General features: G+C 41.0%; 1 protein-coding gene across 1 annotated transcript in view; it reads left to right on the forward strand.

The window, feature by feature from the left end:
- Positions 1–17,612, forward strand: part of glu (structural maintenance of chromosomes 4-like protein gluon) — a 185,020-nt gene that overhangs the window by 129,804 nt on the left and 37,604 nt on the right. The gene's annotated exons all lie outside the window — the stretch shown is intronic.

Raw genomic sequence — 17,612 nt, forward strand, 5'->3', positions numbered from 1 at the left:
GTCTTGCCTGTACATTATATTTTCTAACCTCTCCTGTGTGAGAGCTGTTCTCTTTCGCTTCTTTTTCTAATTGCTTATGGAACCAGTACTACGCCACTTGTAAACGAGCTGATGCACGTAACGTTTTGATGGTACTGTCACACCAGGAAATTGTCTACGGAATTTTCGAAGGTTGGTTTCTTCTTGTGCAAATAACACTCGACCAAAAATATTCTTGCTCTATAGTGTATTTAACAATTGTGATAATAACCTCACAACACACCTTAAAAGTCCAATCGTTTCTAGCGAACTGAGGGACAGCGTGCTAAACAGTTGCGCGCTGGCAGTAAACACTTCTTATCTCACCAGTGTTGACAGAAGCCATATGGCGCTCGCTCAGGACTTCCCACGGCATGCGAACAGAAGTCTGAACACTTAAATTATTCTCCCTTTACTTGGTGATACACTGCGCATCACTATTAAAAAAGTTCCCGTATCAATGAATCGCTACTCATCTGCATTTAGGGATGTCGCCCAGGTGGCAGATTCCCTATCTGTTGTTTTCCGAGCCTTTGCTTAAATGATTTCAAAGAAATGGGAAATTTATTAAACATCTCCCTTGGTAAGTTATTCCAATCCCTAACTTCTCTTCGTATAAACGAATACTTGTGCCAATTTGTCCTCTTGAATTTCAGTATTATCTTCATATTGTGTTCTTTCATACTTTTGAAGATGCCACTCAAACTTATTTATCTACTGATGTCATTCCCCGCCATCTCTCCGCTGACAGCTTGGAACATACCACTTTAAATGGTCCGTTATTGGACATTATAAATTTTCCAGCTGACTCATTCCTGGTTGACTGCGTTTTGTCCCCATGTGCTAAGTTGAGCTCATCAGTTGGTACATAGCGCACCCACCAAGACACATGGCTAGTGCATACTGTGGAGGCAACTGCATAGGCTACTTGGAGCCACCACATACCACTTAGTCGAGCAGCTCGTCTTCTTTCTCCCACTTCTTCCCAGCCCAAACTTTGCAAAATTTTTGAAACACTACTCTTTTGTCGTAATTCACCCAGACCAAATCCAGCTGCTTTCTTTGGATTTTTTCCAGTTCTTGAATCAAGTAATCCTGGTGAGGTTCTCACACACTGGAAACTCTAGCGGGGTCTTGCCAGGGACTTACATGCCCTCTCCTTTACATCCTTACTACAACCCCTAAACACCCTCATAACCATGTGCAGAGATCTGTACCCTTTATTTACAATCTTATTTATGGGATTACCCCAATGAGGGTCTTTCCACCGGGCGAGTTGGCCGTGTGGTTGGGGGCGCGTAGCTGTGAGTTCGCATCCGGGAGATAGTAGGTTCGTACCTTACTATCGGCAGCCCTGAAGATGGTTTTCCATGGTTTTACATTTTCACACCAGGCAAATGGTGGGGCTGTACCTTAATTAAGACCATGGCCCCTTCCTTCCCATTCCTAAGCCTTTTCTTTCCCATCATCTTCAAAGACCTATCTGTGTCGGTGTGACGTAAAGCAAATAGCAAAACAAAATAATAATAATGTTATTTGTTTTACGTCCCACTAACTACTTTTTAAGGTCTTCGGAGACGCCGAGGTGCCGGAATTTAGTCCCGCAGGAGTAAATCTACCGACACGGGACTGTCGTATTTGAGCACCTTCAAATACCACCGGTCTGAGCCAGGATCGAACCTGTCAAGTTGGGGTTAGAAAGTCAGCGCCTTAACTGTCTGAGCCACTCAGCCTGGCAAACAAAACAAAAAGATCTTTCCTTATATTAACACCTAGGTACTATAAGGAAAGATCTTCATTTGGGTAATATGTAAATGGGATTGTAAATAAAGGGTGGAGATCTTTATTTGTTACATAATGAGTTTAAAGACAGGTTCTAGTAACATTTGTCTAATTTTCAGGGTATAAAGGCAACAGGAAGTTAGCTTACAATAATACATTGTGTAATATATTCTGCAATTTACAGTGCATAACATGATTTTTAAACATTTGAAGTATTTTGAATATGCTTTTAATTTTATTACTGTATAATCCCAAATACCACCCGCCACCGAATAAGACCTGCACCCTAAATTTGAGATGGCAAAATACAGGGAAAAAAATGAAAAATCAAATAAGTTACATACCTGTTTAATTTTCTTCAAATATACCACAAACATACCTGCCAACTTTCCCAATTTAGGCAGCAGACTCCCAATTTTCAACAGTTTTTCCCACCTCCCAATTATTTCATTTTTTCTCCCGATTTTAGTTTATTTTTCGGTGAACTTCAAACATTTGTTTTCAAATCCCACCATTTCAGCTTTTTTTACGCTCATTGGCCACTTTCAAACGAAATATCAACGTTTATTAAGGCGAGAAAAGTGCGCGAATGTGCAATGTTTATTGAAACCTGTATATCGCGACGCGTATACCGATTGTCAATCTCTTGTTCTCACGTGCTATGTTCGTGTTCGTTCACACCCTTGGTTCGCATCAGTATAGTCGATTCCATCCTCTTTGGTCGATTCTAGTCGCTTTCTTAGTAATTTAGTGACATAATTTCAATGATAACGACTAGTGACTTTTTTCTAGAGATTTTAGGAGCCATTTGGAGACAATTCTGACTAATTTTAATATATCTCAATATAAATAAAATAAGAGTTTTGTCTGTACATTGCTCAGAATTTTAAAAGAATGCTATTTCTGTACCAGTCGTGACCATAGTAATAAGGGGAAAAGCACGTTTTAATTTTCCGTAATTTCTGTATGTACGTTCGTACACACATTCATCACGAGAAAACGGCTGAAGAGAATTTAATGAAAATCGGTATATAACGTTGGGGAACAAATTGCTAAAATCTAGGCCATAAATAATTTTATTCACGCTTAGTGAAATGGTAGTTTGTCGGAAGGCCTAAAATTTTAATTTTCAAATATTTGTTATTATTGGCCCCCGTGATAAATACTACATAACTAAAGTTATATATTATTAAATTTCCTATGCTTTATGTCATATACATTTTTACTGTATCGGCTATGATAAGAGATATTCATGAATTTGGATTTTTTTGTGCTAAGTCCATATCAGCGTTGAGGTACGAGAAAATGGGTGAACCGAATTTTATGTAAAGTCGGGGAATGAGGAACTACAGTCTACGCTATAAATAATTTTATTCACTCTGTTCGAAATGGTAGTTTAAGGGAAGGTGCCAAAAATTTAATTTTTAATTGCCTATCTTACTGGTCATATTGAAAGTAGTACATATCAAAAGTTATAAAGAATACAATTTCCGATTATTTATATCTTGTTCAGTTTTGCAAGAGGCAATTCTCATGATTGATTCGTATTGAAACTGACTTAAGCAAATTATCACAAAAAAAATTTATTCTGTTATCACCACCTATTCAATACAAGCTACGTGGATGAAATCTACATAATACGATATACACTTCTCAGGGACATGGACATGTTTCGCCCCTTGTTAGGGGCATCATCAGCCTGTAGGTAACCTTAAGGTCAAATGTCTGAAACCTTATCTATTCATACATGGATTACAATGAAAAATACGTTACACATTAATCCTACAGGCTGATGATGCCCTTAACAAGGGGCAAAACATGTCCCTGAGAAGTGTATATATTATTATGTAGATTTCATCCACGTAACACGTGGCTTGTATTGAATAGGTGGTGATAATAGAATAAAATATTTTTGTGATAATTTGCTTATTCAGTTTTACCGTTCCGACTATAACATAGGTGATGATGGGGATTCAATTTTGAAGATGATTATAAGAATGAGGAAAAAGTCATGAAGGAGCGATCGCTTAAATAATAACACAAGAGGGAGTCATGAAAGAAAGGACGACTCACTTTACATTAGATGCTTTAATATCACAGATTCGGAAGAAAACTAAATGTGAACGCCTGCAATATAGACAGCTCATAAAATCGATCAACAATAACATGACATTGACCATTGTTTTTTGTGATGTGCTTTGTGTATTCTGCTGCCATTTATCTCCGATAGATGAGATTACTGCTGCGTTTAGAGTATAACAGCCTGCCTGAATATTGGCGGGAAGAAGCTGGGGAGTGGGGAGTTAGATTTCTCCCTGCTTTAGCATGCCATCCCTCTGGTTCATAAATTTTTTTATGTTACTGGTACGTAACGCAGAGGATCATCATAGTATTCCAGCTATTCGATCCCTACTCTGAGGTGATTTGAATAAGCAGTGTCCACGCTTAAATGGAATAATTACACAGGAGTGTTCGCAGCTGTCTGCAGCCTGGTCATTCTGGCTCTGAAACTTTGAACTGTTAGATTGACACCATAGTACTTTTCGCTAAAAGTGAGAAAATGTGCTGTTTTCATTTTATCAAATATTTCATATGACAGCATTGCTTTTAATCGCAACATTCATACCGGTGTCTTTGTAACGACCTATGTTGACTTCAGTTGGGAAAACTATAAGGACAGTCTTTCTGAGAATTCCGTAGCGAAGCACGGGTACATAAGATAGTTATTTGATCCAAATAGCATTGCGCTTCACATAATCGCGAGGGCGCTTGATGCAATATATTAATCTATGCATTTGTCAAGTAATGGTATCTAAGTGCAGGACTGATTCACACGTGTGGAGCATGAGTTCATACTATCTTCGGTAGGCTTTTCAGAAACCGATCATCTCACTCACATACTTCCTGTGAGGGAATAGAGATGTGTAATTTTTGGCTTTGTAGCCTCGTATGGTAATAGTCAGGCTTTGAGACAACAAGTGTTATAAATATATTGTTGTACTGTATTGTGCAAGACATGTAGAATAAGCAGTTTTGACCAATTGTATCTCCTGATTTCTCCTGATTTTTTTCTGATTTTAATGTCAAAATCTCCTGATTTTTGGTTTTGTAAAGTTGGCAGGTATGCACAAAAATAAATTCAAACAGCTTACAATTAATAAAATCATCACAAAAATTGTAAATAAAATCGGTCCAATACTTAGATCATTCACAATTCACTGTCATCTGGCATCTTTCCACAAATAGTCGTCCTCACTACCGTCTACTGAATTTGAAATTCCACATTTCTTAAAGCTTTTGGTCACTAGATCATTGGGAATGCTCGCCCATATGGTCTTTATCCAGTTGCATATTAGTCCCACTTCAGGCCTCTTCACTCGTCCAGTAGGAGTTAACGCGTGATCACCTTCAGACATCCATTCGGTGTAAAACTGTTTCATTGCAGTTTTGCAAGGCCGGTTCACGCACACATCCAACAGCTGTAGAATAGAGCGTGCCCTCTGGGAATTATTGCAAGATCGGTTTTTCCTTTCCGCATTATATCTTTTACGACGTCAGTTTTATGTCCTCAGTAACTGTCCAACATAAGCATGTTTCGTTTTTGTAACAAAGCTCCTGGGCGACATTGCCAAACACACTTCACCCAGTCCTCAACTAACTGTCCATCGAGCCGGACTCATGTGTTCTAACAATAACACCGGACTGCAAGTTTCCTTTCGGAAGTGTTTTCCTTTTCAGAACCACATGGAGGGAGTTTGGTTCCATCCGCTAATACGCACAACATTACTGTGCATCGCTGCCATTCGTTACCACCTGTTCTGATGGTTACACTTTTAGAACCCTTCGTATCCACTGTATTATCCAACGGCATTTCAAAATAGACAGGTGTCTGGTCAGCATTCCCAATTTGTGAGAGAAAATAAGAATTTTGCTTCTTCAAATTGATAATGTGACTCTGAAAGGCCGTTAATTTTTCTTCATACTCCCCAGGGAGGTTGTGAAATAGACGTACGTCTCCAAATGCACAATCCCTTTCTCCGATAAAAGTTTCAGATCCATCCGCGTCTTGCAGTAAAACCCTGTGTTATGAGTTCTTTTGAAATCTCTAGTGCTTTCAGTTGACACATTTCACTAGAAACTCCATATCCTAACTCACATTTTTCACAAATTTGTGGAGTCGTTCTTCAATTTCCGGAAACACTATACTCCGCCTGCGAAACACTCTGTGATCACCGTTACTTTTTAGAAGTTTTTCAGTCTTCTTCCGCCAATCACGAATACATGATTCATCAATATCGTACTTTCTGCCATTGGCACTATTTCCGTATATTTCAGCTTCGCTTACAACTTTAAATTTCTCACACACAGTAGATGACTGCAGACACCGTTTTGAATCCATCGCTTACTATCGAGACAGATACGGAACTCGAATGTGAGCAAGGTACACTTCCGTAACCAACAGTCTTGGCTCTTGCAAAGTATGATATCAAAAATTAGATGTATGGCTTTTCCGGCGTTTGCTCTATTAACCAGCGTTTTGTCTTAGGTCTGACACTAGACTCTTTAGAGTGGGATGTGTCAGACCCTACCCACTGACGCTGGGGTGTATGCAGGTGAACTTATCAGAAGCTTATTTATGAAGCACAGTCTGATAACTGCATACGGGAGATAAAACTCCACAATGGAACCAATGCCCGCCTAGCAATTCCAAATGGAAATTCTAAGTTCCCACGAAGGGAATTAGATTATTTTCCACCAATAGAGCATATCAAAAATCAGATCAAAAATTAGATGTATGGCTTTTCCGGCGTTTGCTCTATTAACCAGCGTTTCGTCTTAGGTCTGACACTAGACTCTTCAGAGTGGGATGTGTCAGACCCTACCCACTGGCGCTGGGGTGTATGCAGGTGAACTTATCAGAAGCTTATTTATGAAGCACAGTCTGATAACTGCATACGGGAGATAAAACTCCACAATGGAACCAATGCCCGCCTAGCAATTCCAAATGGAAATTCTAAGTTCCCATGAAGGGAATTAGATTCTTTTCCACCAATAGAGCATATCAAAAATCAGATCAAAAATTAGATGTATGGCTTTTCCGGCATTTGCTCTATTAACCAGCGTTTCGTCTTAGGTCTGACACTAGACTCTTCAGAGTGGGATGTGTCAGTTATCAGACTGTGCTTCATAAATAAGCTTCTGATAAGTTCACCTGCATACACCCCAGCGTCAGTGGGTAGGGTCTGACACATCCCACTCTGAAGAGTCTAGTGTCAGACCTAAGACGAAACGCTGGTTAATAGAGCAAACGCCGGAAAAGCCATACATCTAATTTTTGATCTGATTTTTTATATGCTCTATTGGTGGAAAAGAATCGAATTCCCTTCATGGGAACTTAGAATTTCCATTTGGAATTGCTAGGCGGGCATTGGTTCCATTGTGGAGTTTTATCTCCCGTATGCAGTTATCAGACTGTGCTTCATAAATAAGCTTCTGATAAGTTCACCTGCATACACCCCAGCGTCAGTGGGTAGGGTCTGACACATCCCACTCTGAAGAGTCTAGTGTCAGACCTAAGATGAAACGCTGGTTAATAGAGCAAACGCCGGAAAAGCCATACATCTAATTTTTGATCTGATTTTTGATATGCTCTATTGGTGGAAAATAATCTAATTCCCTTCATGGGAACTTAGAATTTCCATTTGGAATTGCTAGGCGGGCATTGGTTCCATTGTGGAGTTTTATCTCCCGTTTGCAGTTATCAGACTGTGCTTCATAAATAAGCTTCTGATAAGTTCACCTGCATACACCCCAGCGTCAGTGGGTAGCACGGGTGGCCCAGATTGGCTGCGCAGTAGATGTTAGTTTTCTCTCGTCCTGCGCGACGTCATCAAAGGAGCACCGTGACTGTGTAGCATACAACCGCACGTGTATCTTATTTCGTTGTTTATCGCTGTCTGCCTTATAAAGAAAGGATTTCCAAGTAATATCTATACTTAGTTTCTTTCCGTATATTGCTATTGGTTTCTATAGTGGCCTACTGTATTTTCGTGCAGTTATTTTCTTTTCGTCAGTTGCGTGAAGAGTGTAATAGTAGCTGGAATGAAATTTCTGTGTTCATAGTATAATTGTAGTGTATATATCTGCGTGGGAAATTTCTGTGTTGGTAAATCGAGTCAATTGCTTCCATTTCAGAAAGGTTTTATGACGATCATCCGTTCATTATTTGGCCTTTTTAGTGACCTCCAATATCTCAACATAAAGTACATTTTGACTGCTCGATTAAACCAAGACTGTCTGGAAAATTTATTTTCTCAGATAAGAGGACTCGGGCATTTCTATGAACATCCGCTACCAACCGAGGTGAAATTTAGATTGAGACTGTTACTTCTGGGCGCGAACTCAGAAAATATTCCGTTATCCAATAAAGCTGCAGTGATTTCAGAAACTGATAATGTGATACTGACATCTAAACTTGTAGATTTACTGCCGGATATGTCTGAAGCATTACGCATGATTGAAGGTGAGACAGAAATTCGGGACATTGCGATAGAAAATCGTGCCGTTAATGATTCACCGCAATCTACAGCGACACCTGATTGTTCAGCAGAGGGATTTCGGTACCTCACCGGCTACATCGCCTACCGTGGAAGAAAATATGATAGGTCAATGGGAAATCCCACTGGGGAAATGCTTTCCATATCTTCTGGTACAGCCCCTGTGGGATGAATAGAAGTGTTATCTCGGGGAGGTCTACTCGTTCCACCGGAAGAATGGCTAAACCAAGTAAAGAAATTTGAGTTAATTTTTGTTGTATGTCCGGCGCTCCTTTCTCGCTTCGCCAGCCAGCTGCACGCGCGCCTGTGTATCATTCTGCTAGCTTCGACGCGCAGCCCTCAGTGCGCGTGCCTGACCATCGAGTGTACTATAAATAGGAGCTCCCTGCCTGCTCACTTGCCCACTCGCCCCGGTGTCCAGCTCCAGAATACACCCTACGTCGAGCACGGAGGCTACTCCTCTTGAAAATGTGCTTCGACCAGGTGGACTGAATTTCTGGCAGTACGAGGTTTCACCTCTGGTCACCGCTCCCTTACCTGTTTCCGCTGCCTATGTTCCGTAATTCTTTTACAAGCCATTTTCATTCCCTAAGTTATGCAAGCTCCCTTAGTTTCGCTAGGTGGAATTTCTTCAATCAATTGAACTTGCTTTTTAGGAATTCAGGCACTTCAACAAACAAGGACTCTCAAAGACATTTATGTTCGTGTGCCAGATAGTTTTCGACTATCAACGTGTCAATTCACAAAGACTATCTTTTCAAGATAGAAGTGTATATAAAGACTGTAAACCTGTACATATTGTATAAAGACAGACTTTTCTCAAGATTCAATATTCCTTTTTGCTTCAAAATAAATTTCAGTTATTTGTGTAAATATCATAAAGTGAAGCAATAAAAGTTGTGTTTTGTAAACTTCAACCTTGGTTACAACACAACTCTATGGCGACGAGGTAAAAACGCAACAGCCTACCATTCTTCAACCCCAGTTGCCAACTCTATGGCGACGAGGTAAACCAGCAACCCTACAATTCTTCGACCCCAGTTGCCAACTCTATCGCGACGAGGTTAAAAAGCAACAAACTACACGTCCTCAGCCCCAATCGCCAACTCTATAGCAACGAGGTCAACACGACACTACCATTCAACAGGCCCAGTTGTCAACTCTACGGCGACGTGTTAAACAACAACGACACTCCAACCAGTTCTGACACACAGCTTACCTTACTCTTTCTTGCACGCATCTCGCAATGGCTACTGCGGAACAACTCGCTACGGTCTTCCAAGCCTTACAGCAGCAACAACAACAGTTTATGCAACAACAACAGGCAGCATTAATTCAGGCTATTCAAGCTATTTCTGTCTCTACACAGCCATCAGCTATTCCTCCGTTCTCTGCTTTTGATCCAGCTAAGGAAGAATGGTCAGTTTATTTAGCCCGTTTACAACAGCATTTCATCTGCCATTCTGTCACAGATGATCAACGCCGCCGCGCACTATTTCTTAGTTCGGTTGGCAATGCTACGTGTGAATTACTACGTAAATTAAGTCCAGAAGAACACTTATCTGAGGTACCCTTCACGCAGCTCTTGGCCCGTCTCACAGAACACTATGCCAAAGCTCCTCACATAGTGGCTGCTCGCTATAAATTTTTTCAGAGCAGAAAGCAACCCCATCAGACACATACTGAATGGATAACTGAATTGCGTGGTCTAGCTAAACCCTGCCAGTTCATCTGCTCCAAGGACGGTTGTGGTTCATCCTACACTGATTCTCTCATTCGGGACATGATAATTTTACATACTCCTGAAGACAAAATACGTTTTGACGCTGTCAAGCAGAGTAACCCTTCTTTAGAAGACGTCCAGCGTATTGCTACGGTTTATGAGCTTACTACCAAGACTGCCGCAGCCATAGCTTCTCCACACGAAGTTGCACAAGTCTCGCCTCAGGCCCGCAAGTCCTCTGCTACAGTGCACCGTACGGATAAGGCGCTCTCCACCAAGCATTCTCGCCAGGTTCCCTCTCGTAATGCTACACGGAAGCCCAATTCTAAAAGCACCTCGAAACTCCTGCCTTCCTGCCGAGGTTGTTTCAAGCATCATGAACGTCGTGACTGTCGTTTTTTCAAAGCTACTTGTGAACGATGTAATAAACTTGGACACATTAAGACTGTCTGTCAAAGTTCGCTCCGCCCTGCTAAGACTACTGCAGCACGCCGGAAGCATATACAGCCCCGCCAAGACATGGAAGTTGATCAGATCAATCTTATTCTTCCCACAAAGGATTCTCACAAAATCATCATTCCTCTCTCATTCTCTGATCGATCTGTCGATTTTCAATTAGATACTGGATCCCCTGTCTCTATTATTAACCTGACTACCTACCACGACTTAGGTTCACCTTCATGCTCTCCAGCTGACATCCAGCTCGTGACATTTAACAAGAAGAAAATTGACATCAAAGGTCAAATCAAGCTTCAGGCTAGTTATAAAGGAATTCAGAAGGCCATTCCTCTTCTCGTAGTTAACAACTACACTGCATCAAACATTATGGGCATGGATCTATTTAACTTATTTGGTTTCCAGATACATGACAACATTAACGTCGTATCTACATTGCATCCTACTTCTGACGTTACCGCTCTCCTAGCGCAGTTTCCTGAAGTCTTCGACTCTCAGCTCGGAACAGCCAAAGACTATACAGCTCACATACAGCTGAAATCCGGAGCTAAGCCTCGCTTCCTCAAAGCACGTCCAGTACCCCTAGCACTTCAAGACCAGGTCACGAAAGAATTAGAAAGATGGATACAAACTGGAATTGTTGTACCAGTTACTTCTAGTCAATGGGCTACTCCACTCGTGGTAATCAAGAAACCTGATGGTAATGTTCGACTTTGTGGCGATTTTCGATCTACAGTCAACTCACAACTCGACACAGATATCTTTCCTATTCCACGTCCAGAAGACTTATTCCGTCGTCTCTCTGGTGGACAATTCTTCTCTCGAGTTGATCTTAAAGAAGCATATCTCCAGCTACTTTTAGACGAAGAATCTAAGAAATTTCTCACACTCAACACTCCTCTCGGACTGCTCCAGCTACAGCGACTCCCATTCGGTGTTTCATCCTCAGCGGTTATTTTTCAGCGCTATTTGGCTCAACTCACCGCCTCCATTCCCGGTTGTGCTAACTACCTGGATGATATTATTGTTACTGGAAAAGATCATCAGGAACATCTAACCAATCTACGCCTACTTCTCCAGAAATTGAAAGACAATGGACTACGAGCGAATCTCGCTAAATGTACCTTCTTTCAGCCTCAAGTTCACTACCTAGGACATATACTTGATAAGAATGGAATTCGTCCTAGTACACAGAATGTCTCAGCGATAGTAAACATGCCAGCACCTCAGAACCTCAAGCAGCTTCAGTCCTTCATAGGCAAAGCGAACTATTATAATAAGTTCATTCCACGCTTCGCTACAGTGGCAGCTCCATTAAACGCTCTACGTAAAAAAGGTGTTAAGTTTCAGTGGACTCCGCAATGCCAACAGGCATGGAAAACAATCAACAACGCCTTAATTCAAGCTATACAACTCACTCATTTTCAGCCCGACAAGATGATCACACTAGCTACTGACGCTTCAGACTACGGTGTCGGTGCCGTTCTCTCCCAGAAGGATCGTAATGGACAAGAACGCCCCATCGCCTTCGCTTCGAAAACACTTAATGACCATCAACGTCGATACTCACAGATAGAGAAAGAAGCTTTAGCCATCATCTTTGGTATTCGCCGTTTCAATGAATATCTCTATGGCAACCATTTCCTGATCATTACCGATCATAAGCCTCTAGTACACTTATTCCATCCTGGTAATAAGATCCCAGAGAATTCCCTCAGAAAGCTTCAAAGATGGTCCATGTTCCTTTCTGATTATTCCTATCAGATTGTATATCGAGCCACATCCCAGCATTGTAATGCTGATGCCCTCTCCCGCTTACCCGTTGGTCCTGATACTGCCTTCGATTCTCAAGAATCTGAATGTCTTCAGTTGGACATAGAACTTGAAGATACTGTATCCAGTTTTCCTATTGATGCTACCTGCATAGCTAAAGCTACGGATAAGGACAGTACACTTGCTACTGTACGTACTTACATCCGCAACGGTTGGCCTCTTCAGAGCACACTTCCTGCCCACCTGGCACCTTATCATCGTATGCAGCATCGTCTCACGACTCGTGCCGGAGTTGTATTACTAGAAGCAGGCACCATCTTCCGAGTGGTTATCCCACTTAGCCTACAGAAACAAGTTCTCGAATTATTACACCAAAGCCATTGGGGTATCTCCAGAACAAAGCAACTCGCCCGTCAACACTGCTACTGGCCCGGTATTGATGCCGCCATCGAAAAGCTAATACGTCATTGTGAGCAATGTCAAACGAATCAGAACGCCCCGTCTTCTGATCTTGCTTCATGGCCTCCTGCTACTACTCCATGGGAACGAGTTCACATCGATTTCGCAGGTCCTTTCCTCAATTCCATGTGGTTAATAGTCATCGATTCACTGTCAAACTTTCCATATGTCGTGGATATGCATTCGACTACTACAACCGAAGCTACCATTCGTGCTCTCCAGAAAATCTTTACTACAGAAGGTTTACCGCAAGTACTCATTTCAGACAACGGACCTCAATTTACAGCTACTGCTTTTCAGAACTTTTGTACACATAATGGCATTCGTCATATCCTAGCACCACCTTTTCACCCTCAATCTAATGGTGAAGCTGAACGCTTCGTACAAACATTTAAAAGAAGTATGAAGAAAGCTGTCTCTTCAGGCTTAACTAAAGACCAAGCCTTGCTCCAACTCTTAAACAACTACAGAACTCTACCCGGCGCTGATAATATCACTCCTGCACAGAAGCTCCATGGACGACCTCACAGAACTTTACTTTCTCTGTTACAGCCTCTTCCGGCCCAGCATAAGACATCACCAACGAAGTTCTCCCTCAACGACAAGGTCTACACCAGGACATTCAAATCCAACCCACTCTGGATACCTGGAGTCATCTGCAGATCCTTGGGTCATCGTCTATATGAGATACAGACTACGGAGAAACGTATCTGCCGCCATCAAGATCAGATACGTCTGCGCTACCGCCCCTGTCCAGCTATTGATGCTATTGCTAAACCTGATAAATCTATTGCTGAACGCGCTTTAGATCATTTAATAACAATGGGTTCCTTTCAGGACGAGACAGCGCCACTCCGCCCAGTTCCAGCTCCGGACAATACAACAGAGAAATCAGCAGCTCCGCCCCAGCATCGCAGTCGCCGCCAGCGCCGCCGCCGTTTCACGCCGTACCGGCGTATTTAGGAGGGGAGGGTGTTGTATGTCCGGCGCTCCTTTCTCGCTTCGCCAGCCAGCTGCACGCGCGCCTGTGTATCATTCTGCTAGCTTCGACGCGCAGCCCTCAGTGCGCGTGCCTGACCATCGAGTGTACTATAAATAGGAGCTCCCTGCCTGCTCACTTGCCCACTCGCCCCGGTGTCCAGCTCCAGAATACACCCTACGTCGAGCACGGAGGCTACTCCTCTTGAAAATGTGCTTCGACCAGGTGGACTGAATTTCTGGCAGTACGAGGTTTCACCTCTGGTCACCGCTCCCTTACCTGTTTCCGCTGCCTATGTTCCGTAATTCTTTTACAAGCCATTTTCATTCCCTAAGTTATGCAAGCTCCCTTAGTTTCGCTAGGTGGAATTTCTTCAATCAATTGAACTTGCTTTTTAGGAATTCAGGCACTTCAACAAACAAGGACTCTCAAAGACATTTATGTTCGTGTGCCAGATAGTTTTCGACTATCAACGTGTCAATTCACAAAGACTATCTTTTCAAGATAGAAGTGTATATAAAGACTGTAAACCTGTACATATTGTATAAAGACAGACTTTTCTCAAGATTCAATATTCCTTTTTGCTTCAAAATAAATTTCAGTTATTTGTGTAAATATCATAAAGTGAAGCAATAAAAGTTGTGTTTTGTAAACTTCAACCTTGGTTACAACAATTTTCACGGACGTGCTGAACTGTCACGCATACCTAATATTATACGCAAAGTGTTTCAAATAATTAGCAGTAAATTCCCCGCTGTACCACCAGAAATAGTAAAAATGTATGTTAGGACGAGAACATTTATACGCATACGACAAATGAACATTCGGGAAAGGACTGAAAAATCCATAGCAGCTCATCGGCGAAAGGCACGGCAGTAGATTTTATCTTCAAAAGCAACCACTTCATGACATCTGATCTCACAGGTAGGACTGTGTTCTAATTAAGTGTTTTTCCTGTTCTTTCTTATTTAATTTTAAAAAGTAGGAATATCTATGCAAGGTTTCGAACATGAACTTACTTCTGCTGCTGTTATAATATGTGTTAAGTTTCAAACTCGATATCTGCGGAAGTGAGTCATATATCGTGTGTTAACATGCGGTAGTTACATTACGGAAGTTCTGCTGTCAACATTTAATATTACAAACATTTCGTATCTCTAAATATTTATGTTGACAGATTTGAAAGCACGTAGCCTTCCTCAAACTAAATAGAGGAACTTGGATTTGTTAATAAATTTCGAGCGTTGGTCAGTGTGCCGTCGCGTTACATTTACGTCTTATTCGTAACAGAAATAATGAAACTTACTATGCTGTACTTTCTTTCAATCTTATAACAGCAGTAAACTTTGTGTCTGGTGTGCAATTAGTTCTTAGAAACTGTAATGTTTGCTGGTATTATGAGATTCCTACTGAACTGCGCGCTATGGGCTTGGCTGCTTTGCTCCTTCTGTGACGTCATTTCGTTAACCAATAGCAGCTCGTCTCGCGTTGGGCCCAACCTTTAGTAGTGTTTAAGAACCTTGAGTGGGTAGGGTCTGACACATCCCACTCTGAAGAGTCTAGTGTCAGACCTAAGACGAAACGCTGGTTAATAGAGCAAACGCCGGAAAAGCCATACATCTAATTTTTGATCTGATTTTTGATATGCTCTATTGGTGGAAAAGAATCTAATTCCCTTCATGGGAACTTAGAATTTCCAAAGTATGATATCCCGTGAGATCAGCTATTCGCGCACCCAGCATGCCAGCAGCAGCGGTTTTCATATTTACTGCATATTTATCCATATTCTTTGATTGACCGTATTTCATTACCGTACATTTCGCGTTTACATGCCACTGTAACCATATTGAGAAAAATCGATCTTGTTTTCTAGAACGCAAGTAAAGCACAAAAAGACCTGAATGTCCGTTTACATGTGGTATATTGAGTATGGTAACCGTATCCAAATCTCTTTCAATACTCCTTGTAAACTTAGTAAATATTTACGAGAATGAACGGCTTGAATATTTAGAAGATTTAGAACCAATATTTTGGGTTAAAGAGTGCGGGTGGTATTCGGGATTATACCATATTTAATACTGTCAAAATTAGAAAGCAGTAGACTATATAAATTATCTAAAGTAACAACGATGACTGTCGTAAAATATAGAGGTATTTTAGTGTCTTATGTCATAACCATAAAACATAATAAAAGGCATTTACGAACATCTTTGTAAATTTAATCCGTTAGTACTATTACATACAGTATTTTATGAATATTACTTATTTTGTACTTTGATATGACATAAATATCCGGGCCCCATTAATGAGCAGCTGCTATTTTGGCAACATTGCAATGTGGTTGGTCTGAAAAATGCAGTAGTACTGCATGGTACATGGCTGCTGGCGTCAGAACTCACACTGGCTCTGTGTGTAGCAGTTACACACAGGTTCAGGAACACCATAAGATCTTAGCACACTTGATACTGGCCAGATTGTCAACGCTAGCCATATGGTCCATTTCATCTCCAAAGTCGTGCAGGGATACTTCATTCCCTGAGATCTGCTTTGATTTGCCTAGTTCAATTTAAAGACAGCATCATATTATGACACGAAGGTCACACCCGTAACATTTGTTGTTATATGTATTTTAATGTTATAATCGCTCTTACAACATTGTCTGTCTCTTATATACAGTAGAACCTCGATAATTCAAAATCGGTTAATACAAAATCTGCCTAATTCGAAGATACTCTCATTCCCGGAAACATGAGGTACGGTTTTGCATGTTATTTAAATTGTTTAATTCAAAATACGTATAATTCGTAATTCGAAGAAAATGTCTGTCCAATTATCAAAATTCAAACTTTTAATTCGAAACTGCCAGTACATTAAAAAAAGTAATATTTTACAGAGTAATTTAAATTCAAAATGTATCCGCGTCATTATTGAATGCGTCTTCCAGAACGTGCGGGGCTAGCTTTCCGCACTTTCGCTCACTTCGGTGTGTGTACAGTTTGCTTCATATTTGCTAAATTAGAGTGAATTTGTAATTCTTTTGCATTCAGCGTTTTAAGGAACGCCACATCACGTAGCAGGCAGTGTGTGGAGAAACAGAATCTGCAAACACTGGCTATGCCGACAGTTTGCAAAATAGCGTGGTTCGTAAGCACCGAACAATATTGTCAATGCCAATGAAACTGCATTGTTTTTTAAATGCCGAGCTCAAGCGGACTTAACAGTTTTAAACAGTAGAAGTGCTGTCTGGAAATTGTACAAGGTTGGGGGTCGTTTTACTGTGTAGCAATGCACACAGAAACGAGAGACTTCCTCCACTCATAGGAAAGTTTGATAAGCCGCTATGCTTTAAGGGCATCAGGTACTTTCTGTGCAAGTACATGGCATCTAAAATACATACAGTACAGTAATCCAATGAATAAACCTCTTGCACAGGGAAGCCAGTGTAGATTTCTCCTTTCATGCTTTTTTCTTCTTTTGTTGCGTGACGTTATGTTTGTAGGCAAGTTATCCAAGTGCATTATATGAATACTATACATGCACCTTGTAGGGTACATTTTGGAAATAGTTTTTTCATGGCATGATTTAAACTGATTCAAGGTTAATTGCATGAAGTAATGGGTCTTAGATATTTTGTGACGCAGCAAGACTTGGCATTTCTGAATTACGAGTTGGCATTTAATTCAAAATCACATCATTCGAAGTCCAATTTTTGCATCCCAACAACTTCGAATTAACGAGATTTTACTGTACATATGTTTTGTTATCATACGATTTTGCTTAATTTTTATTTTGGCTGATGGTGGCTACTAAGTGGCTGAAAGTAGTCCCCAAGACTAATGTTATACTGTTTGCTTAATGTATTTTA

This window comes from Anabrus simplex, chromosome X (assembly GCF_040414725.1).
Source record: "Anabrus simplex isolate iqAnaSimp1 chromosome X, ASM4041472v1, whole genome shotgun sequence".
Classification (NCBI taxonomy): Eukaryota; Metazoa; Arthropoda; class Insecta; order Orthoptera; family Tettigoniidae; genus Anabrus; species Anabrus simplex.